We start from the raw sequence: 8703 nt of genomic DNA, 5'->3' as shown, positions 1-8703 counted from the left end.
TCAACTGTTCAGGAAGTCAAAGTCAAAAGTGAGTTCAGTCAGAGAGGAAGTTACAAGGGCAACCAGTGGGGCTGGACAAAGCCCAGGAGGAGCGGGATGGAAGGACAGATTCTAGGGCCTTCTAGACTATACCACTGACCCACTACTCTGGGAAAATGCTACCCCAAACTTAAAGGATGCAACAACAAACATTTATGGTCTCACAGTTCTACGAAACAGAAATTTAGGACTCAGCTGGAGGCTCCTGATGTCTCTCAGGAGGCCTGGTCTATGGACTCACCCGAGGTTCAGTTATTGCAAGATCTGCTTCCACACTGAGTCCCACGGTTACTGGAAGGACTCAAGACAGAGACCTAATATCTCCTCATGGGTTGCTCTCTCTGTCCTAAGACTCATAAGCCTCTCTTTAGGCATCATGAGAGAACAGCAGCTTCCCCAGAGCCAGAATTCCAAGGGAAGCAGAGAAGAAAATAATAGAGACAGAGCAAAAATGTTAATTAAATCATGGTGAAGTGACACCATATGCCACTGGTCATGTTCCATAGCTAAGGAGTGAACAGCTAAATCCAGTCCACACTCAAGCACTCAAAGGGAAGGGATTGCTTAGGATGTGCACACCAGGGGTGAGGGTAACTGGGAGCTGTTAAGCACAAGGTCCAGCCACAAAGGCCAAGTTGAGGCCCTTAGGTCTGAATCTAACTATAATGGGAAGTATTCAGAAGGCTTATGGACCATGAAGATATCCGAATTAACTGAATTTCAACCTTCTCATGATGCAAATAGAAGGCCAAGAAGGGAAGCAACATTTCCAAGGTCACAAGGTAGGAGCCCAGACTTATTTTTAGCTATATTCTATGCCACATCCAAAACCTTCCACTATTTCATCTCCAACTTTGTGCATTACCTACATGTGACAGCAGCCCACAGTGTTTCTCACACATGCCTGATGATGTCACTAGGAAACAGATGCTAGGATGACCACCAGTGTGCAGGGAGACTAGGGAAGCCCTAAAGATATGATGCCTTGAACAGGGTCACAGGAGAGGTCAGGAAGAGAAGGTGGAGCTGGGACACTGCAGGTACCCAGGTCTGTCTCAGAAATTCGAGGGCCAAGGATGGAGATACTGTGTGTGCATACAAAATATACAGGGGCATGAGAAGGGCAGACAGAGGCCAGAGGGACATAAGTGGAAGCACGTTAGGGTCCCAAAGAAATGACTTGACATCAGTAGTGACAGATCCAAGCAGAACAAGAAACCCCAGTATCCAGGCACATGTTACAGCAACAGTCATCTCCCTAGCTCACTCAGCCAGACACTGGGGATATAGAAGGATATTAGTTACCTCTCAATTTCTAAGGCCAAAGCCTCAGGATACCCCACAGCCAAGAAGTCTCTGGTGCTACATTCCCCTATCCCAGGACTCAGCCTCAGGACATCTCAAAGCCACAACTTAGGCACAAAGTACTACCCTGGTTCAGCAGCTACCCAGGAAACATCAGGGTTTTCATAGAAATAAACCAACATATAGTGAAGGGAGTGACATGCTCTGCTGTATCCTGACTTCCCATGGTCATGGGTGGATTCAGGAGGCCCCAGAATGAGAGCTGCATTGGGGGATGTATCCCACCTCTCAAGGACCAGACTCAGGATGATCACAAAGACAGATTCCACAAAGGGTCCTACGCTGGTTCTGACTCTGCTCTAGACATCAGGGTATCTATGAGGAGGGACCAATGGGTGATACCCATCAGCCAAGGACAGGTCCATCCAGGCCAGTCCACACAGTAAAGGCCCCTGAGTAGCCCCACACCTTTCCTTTTGAGTGTGGGCAACATGAGGCAGGAATAGGTGGTGGGAGATTGTGAGCCTGGTGTCCTGTCATGGTCACCCAAGGACAAAGGTGACAGGTGGGGAAAGGGAGTATACAGGTGAAGCCTGGGCCCCCAGTGTCATCTCCTGTTCTCCCAGGACAGAAGCCTATGTGATAGAGGGTCTGTATTGATGTGGGGAACAGAGTCCACCAGGGGCAGAAATGGCCTAAACAACATTCAGGTAGGGCTGGGGGCTTCCTGCCAGCTGCCAGGCACTATCTTAGGACTCTGTCCTAGGACTCATAAGCGTCTCTTAGGGCACCATGAAAGAACAGCAGCTTCCCCAGAGCCAGAGATCCAAGAGAGGCAGAGGGGGGAAAATAACAGAGACAGAGCACAAAAGGTCAAGTAAATCATGCTGAAATGATACCACATGCCATTTGTCATATTCTATAGGTTACAGTGTGTTACTAAAACTGGCCTACACTCAAGCACTCACAGGGAGGGGATGGCAGATTACCACTGAGGAGATGTAGAGTGCAAGTTTGGCTCAGTGAGGAGGAGGCACCAGCTTAACCTCAGGGTGACAATGGGTATAAATGGGACTCCACATGCAGGGCACAGAAGAACAGAGGGGTATCTGGAGCCTAAAGGCCACCTCCCTACAATCCTGTACTCTATGGAACTAGGCTTCAACTCATCATCCATCCCCATACTCTGTGCCCAACCTTGGCCTTCACCAAGTGCAAGGTCACCGTCCACATATTGGTGGAAACCTCTGGAAAGCCACATTGTCATCGTTTCACTTCACTTCCTCTCCATTCTGACATTTCACCTCATTTTAACTCCAGTTGTCCACGTGGCAGTGGCCTGGCTGTCCTGCCACATTCTCTCCAAATATTACACGGTTAGCTGTATTGAGCCAAAACATCAGGGGACTCTTGCTACTCTGTCCAATAAGAACACACACAGGCTGGGTGGACAGGAGCTCCTCCCTGAGCTGCCCCACATTCCAGAAGGGAACCAGTTACCACCATTATCCAGACGCTCAGGGCTGTGTGATGACAGCCTGGGTGACTCACACAGGACCCTCTTGCTGAAGATAAACCCACCTACTCCTCTAGAATGGATGGTTTCAGTTACTCCTGGGATAACTCTCCTAATGCAGGGAGCTGCCACCACTTTTGAGGCCTCTCCTGCTGTGGCCCACCCACATCCTCCTGGTTCCTTCTGGATCACTGTCCAGCAGCAGAGTCAACAGCCAGGTCCCCATGCCAGGCCCACATGAGCAACACTGAGGCCACTGATTCCCACACCTGCTGGAGTATCTAGAAACCACTGAGGCAGAGCCCGAAGGTGAGGAAGATGGGGGCCTGAGATTGGGTGATGGACTAGACCTGGCCAACTAGTGCAGACCCTCCAGAAGCTAGTGCCAGTTTCTGAGCTGCATCTTGAACCTGCTCCCATCTCACAGTGACCCTTCCCCTCCCTTGACATTGTATTCCTTTTCCTTTTTATTTGACTACTTTCTTTTCATTTTATCATTAATTTTAAATAAAATTTAACATTTTACTTTGAAATGCTTAGTTCAGTGCCGTGAAGTCCATTTTCAATGTCAGGCAGCCATCACCCCTGTCTAGGTCCACAGTCATTTCCTCATCCTCTACCCATAAGCAGTCCCTCTCCCTTCCCCTCCTCTGGTCCTGGGTGATCACTCATCCTTCTGTCCCTGTGAGATGCCTATTCTGAATTTTTCACATCAGTGCACTAAGATTTCTACTGGCTACATAATACTGAGGGATTAATTACATTTTTGTTCTGTTAGAAGTGGAAAAACCAGATATGTCAAAGTTATATAAAAAGTAAAGCCCTACAGTAAATGCTTTGATAACATTGGGCAGGAAACTGCTTTTCTGTGACATAAGTGTCACATGCCACAAAGGAAATGACTACTGCTCCTAGGGATACCCAAACCTCCTGAGTCAACTTTCCTTCTAGGACAAAAACAAACTCCTGCAATTCAAAACAAAATCACCACATTGGTTAGAAAATGTCAGAGACATTCAATCTCCCAGTGAACCCATACAAAATACATGATACTGAGGTGGCATTTGCCTCCTTCAGACTGACTGGTTGATATCCAGAACTAGTGAAAATGTGGAGGCAGAGATTCTGGTAGATTCCCTGGGATATGTGGCCATGGACACAGAACTCTTTGTCAACAACCATCAAAGTTCTAAAAGTGTGTACCTTTGCCTAGCATGGCTAATTCCAGGGACTAATTCCACCTATGGAGCTGTAGCATTTTCCAAAATGTGTTTGAAAGACTCCTTCATAGCACAGTTGGAACAGCAAGGAATTGGAGTCCTCACTAACATCCATGTGGAGGCTTTTGGTGGAAAAATCTGCTGCAGAGATGCTGTGCACCTGCTGAGGTGGTTCTGTCTGTGCCCACAGGAAAAGGGGTCAAGGAATCTGTTACCTGGAAAAAAAAGATGCATTCATGATGTCTGTACCGAGGTCACCATTTTTCTATGGTGTAAACAGCCACAGAAACATATGTAAATGCACCTGTGCAGGAGAATGTGAGACAGACTGAAAGGGCCACAGAGAGACTCATGACAGGGACCTTGAATGATCTGCCCAGTCATCAATGATGCTCTCATGGGCAAAAAGTGGGGAATTTTTTATTTCTTAATAAGTTGATAAATAATTTTATAGTAAAATAATATTTAATTATATAAAACTGTATTCATTAAATTTTATCCCTTTCCAGTCACACGCATAGTAAGTTCTGAGGTTTCATTGTTAAGGGCATTTACTCAAAAAACAGTAACATTTTTTAGGAGTAAACTGCAGGTCTGTATTGGTGTTGCTCACCTGTGATCCCAACACTACAAAGGCTGAGGCAGGAGGATGGTTGGTTCAGGACCAGCCCCAGCACAGTAGCTAGGCCAAAAGCAACTCAGTGAGACCCTGACTCAAAATTACAAAGAAAATGTGCTGGCAATTTGGCTTTTGGTACAGTACCCCTGGGTTAAATCAGCACCAAAAAACAAAATAATACAAAACAAACTAAAAATGTGCAGAATTCAACATGCATTAAGAATATGAAAGACACAGTCTTCTTATCATGAAACAATGCACTCCCCATGAAATATTCATCCTTCCTATCCTCTTCATCCTGTGCAGGTCTGTACGTCCTTTATTATTATAAAAATTACAATAACATGACAATATATAACATTAAAATGTTATAACAGTAGTAAATTGTACATGTTTTAGTATATCGGCCACAGTCTTCACACCTGAAGTCTCTTTGTGGAGTTGAAGCCTTCATGGGGAAGGCAGGGCTGGCAGCACCAAAGGGCACTAAGCTAAGAGTAGATCATGCAGTATTGGAGGCCATCATGGTCACTGGTAAGGAACCAAAGGACAGGGAATGACTGGACCAGCCCCCTTGAGGAAGCACTTCCAAACTCATTTTATGAGCAAGGAATTATGAGATGCCAAAGCATCTTAAAATTTCATGCAAGGGCTAGGGATGTGGCTCAAGTGGTAGCGCACTCACCTGGCATGCGCGAGGCACTGGGTTCGATCCTCTGCACCACATAAAAATAAAGATATTATGTCCACCTAAAAAAAAAAACAAAAAATAAATATTAAAAAATAGTCTTTAAAAAATTTCATGCAAACTGAAAAAAAATTATGCCAAAAATATTTTGTATGCTTACATCTATATGAAATCCTCAGAATATGTCAATTGAAAGAGATAGAAAGTAGATGAAAATTTGTCTATGCATTGGAATTTGAGGATAGGGATTAATAGGTAAAAGGTCTCCTTTAGACACACCTACCATGACTGAATCATGAAAAAAAGAGAACAGGTGTAAAGACCAATAATGAACAAAGACAATTAATAATCAAAACCTCTCCAAAAAGAAAAGTCCAGAATCAGACAGGTTTACTAGTGAATTCTATCAAGCACTTAAGGAAGAATTAATGACAATACTTTTTTAAATCTTAAGAGAAATTGAACTGGAGTAAGCACTTCCAAACTCATTTTATGAGCAATGAATTATAAGATGCCAAAGCCAAATGCAGATAGTATAAAACAATAGCAACACCTACATGCCAATATCTGTCATCTCCTTAGATATAAATATACTTAACAAAATACAAGGAAACCAATTCACAGCACATTCAAAGAATCACACACTAGGACTGTGTGGGATTTACCCCAGGGATGCAAGAATGATTCAAAACACACAAATAATTCATGTGATAAACCATGCTGACAGGATAAAAGATAAAATCATAAAATCATATTATCTCAATAGGTGTAGAAAAATGATTCTGAAAAGATTCAACATTCTTGCATGATGGATGTCCTCCAAAAATTTGGCAAAAATGAAATGGACTACAAGGCAACAAAGGTCATATGGGACCTACCATATCAAACAAGTGAAAAATGAAAGAAATACCTACAGATCAGGGCCAAGGTGAGGGTGCCTACACTTCAGCGACTTCTTCTCCAAATAGTGCTGGATGTCCCAGCTGGAGGAGTCAGTCAGAAAAAAGAAATGACAGGCATCCAAACCAAAAAGAAGAAGAAAGAGTTGTCTCTGTTGGCAGATGATAATTCCTATTCATAGAAAATGCTACCGTTTCCACTAAAAACTGTTAGGACTAATTTACAAGTTTAGTCAAGGTTCAGGAGACAGAATTCACCTTCAAAAATCACATCAATCTTAACACCAGCTAAATTTACAATAGCCAAGCTATGGAACCAACCTAGCTGCCCCTCAACAGATGAATGGATAAAGAAAATGTGGTCTTAAACACAGTAGATACTCCTCAGCCATAAAGAGGAATGAATTATGGCAATTGCTGGTAAGTGGATGGAACTAAAGAATGTTTCATGAAGTGAAATAAGTCAATCCCAAAAAATCAAGGCCGAATGTTCTCTCTGATATGTAGATGCTAAGCCACAAGGAGTGGGGCAGATAAGAAGAACGAAGTTCACTCAATTAGACAAAAGGGAAGAAAGGGAAAGGAAGAAAAATGGAAATAGGAAAGCCAGTGCAATGAAGTAGGCATAACTTTCCTCTCCTTATACACGAACACACAACCAGTGTAGCTCCACATCATGTACAACCAAGAGGAAAGAATCCTAATTAGAATAAGTTGTGCTTCGTGTATGTATGATATCTCAAAATATACTCTACTGTCATTTATACCTAAAAAGAACAAATTTCTTAAAAAACTAAGGGCAGCCCACTGGGGCAGAAAGCAGGGAGTAGGCAGTGCCAGGACTGTCCCAGGAAGGTCGGCCTGCTGGGAAGGGTGTGGCAAAGTGCACACCGCCATGAGTTAGGTACCAGCCACCAGACAGCAGGAATGCCCAGCCCACCTAACCCAGGCAGAGCCCACCTGAGGTGCTGCCTGGCCCCATCCAGTTGGAGACCCCTCCACCCGCTAGCCTATGCTCCTGCGTTGGGCAGAGCCAAACAGGCCAGAACATACCAGGACATGCTTTAAGTTAACACTGCTGATCAGCCTGGGTTTGATCAGTAGTTGAAAATGCTGATCTGCCTAGGTTTGAGCAGCCCCATCCTGAATAACAAAAAACAAGTACACCCTCATAACTCAAGAAATATGCACTCAAAAAAATGGAAACATTTCTTTCTTTGCCACAATCGCCTAGATGTCAATTAGCACAGAAGCAGAAAGTCATACACATTTTAGCTCAGGCATTTGTCACTCTTAGCTGATGTGCTCCTTTCTTAACACATCAGCATCTCATGAATACTCCTCTGTGTGTCCTGATGTTTTTCTAACATATGTGTGACATACAAAAAATGAGTAGAAACATACACAACACATTGCGGCTTGTCATGGTTCTGAAAAGGGGTCTAGTAGGTGATGTCTTCTCCTCATGGTGGTCTGTGGATGCCACTATGGACAGTGCCAAGGTTACGATAAGTGCCCCCACAGGCCCAAGGGTTTTTACCTATCAGCCTGAGGTATTATCTGGACTTGGTGGAATCACTACCAGGGAGTGCTTACTGGAAACAAGTCAGTAGAAGTGTTCAAAAGAAGGGAATATTATGACTCCTGCCTTTCTCTTTTGCTTCCTGGCTATCATTATGTCAGCAGCTTCCTCTGTCCTTGTTCCTGCCATGGTGGACTGCAAAATCCTCAGGGCCAACTGAACATGGACTGAAACCTCTGAAATCATGAACCAAAACAACTTTATTTCTTGGTAAAGAAACTGATCTCAGGTATTTCTAACAGTCATGAAAAACTGACAAACAAAGCCAATAATACCAATGGCTCAGCAGATTCCGGGGGGGTGGGGGGAGACAAAACAAATGGGGCATTATCACACTTTTCTGAATCTTCTGTTCCCACTCAAGGGTAAGGGGGACAATCCCTCCAACACAGCTCCTCAGTCAACTCCATTCCATCTCCTAGCTGATATCAACATTAATAATGTGCAACAGGCATGTGACCACAATGTTCCTTGCTCATACAACAATGTGCTGCCAGTTTTTGACACAATGTCATAAATACCCTTGAACTTACTGATGTTTTTATTTCTATCTAAGAGTTTCTGGGATACTTGCATTTTTCATTTTCCTGATGCTGCCACATGGCTTTCCATCAAGGGTGGTCCTGTCAGCCTGTCCTGGCTACACATGGCCTGCTGGGTGCACGGTACTGTCTGGCATGTCTTTAATCATCCTCTTGCCCACACATGCTCTGGATCTATACTTAGGTCTCCTTTCTCATGCGTCATCTCCTATGTGTCTGTGACTTCCCTCTTCCTTTACAAGGAAAGTGCAACTAGTGATGAGATCGAGTTTTTGCTATTTAAGACAACCCAT

Source organism: Urocitellus parryii, chromosome 7 (assembly GCF_045843805.1).
Source record: "Urocitellus parryii isolate mUroPar1 chromosome 7, mUroPar1.hap1, whole genome shotgun sequence".
NCBI lineage: Eukaryota > Metazoa > Chordata > Mammalia > Rodentia > Sciuridae > Urocitellus > Urocitellus parryii.
This window is presented reverse-complemented; position numbering follows the sequence as displayed.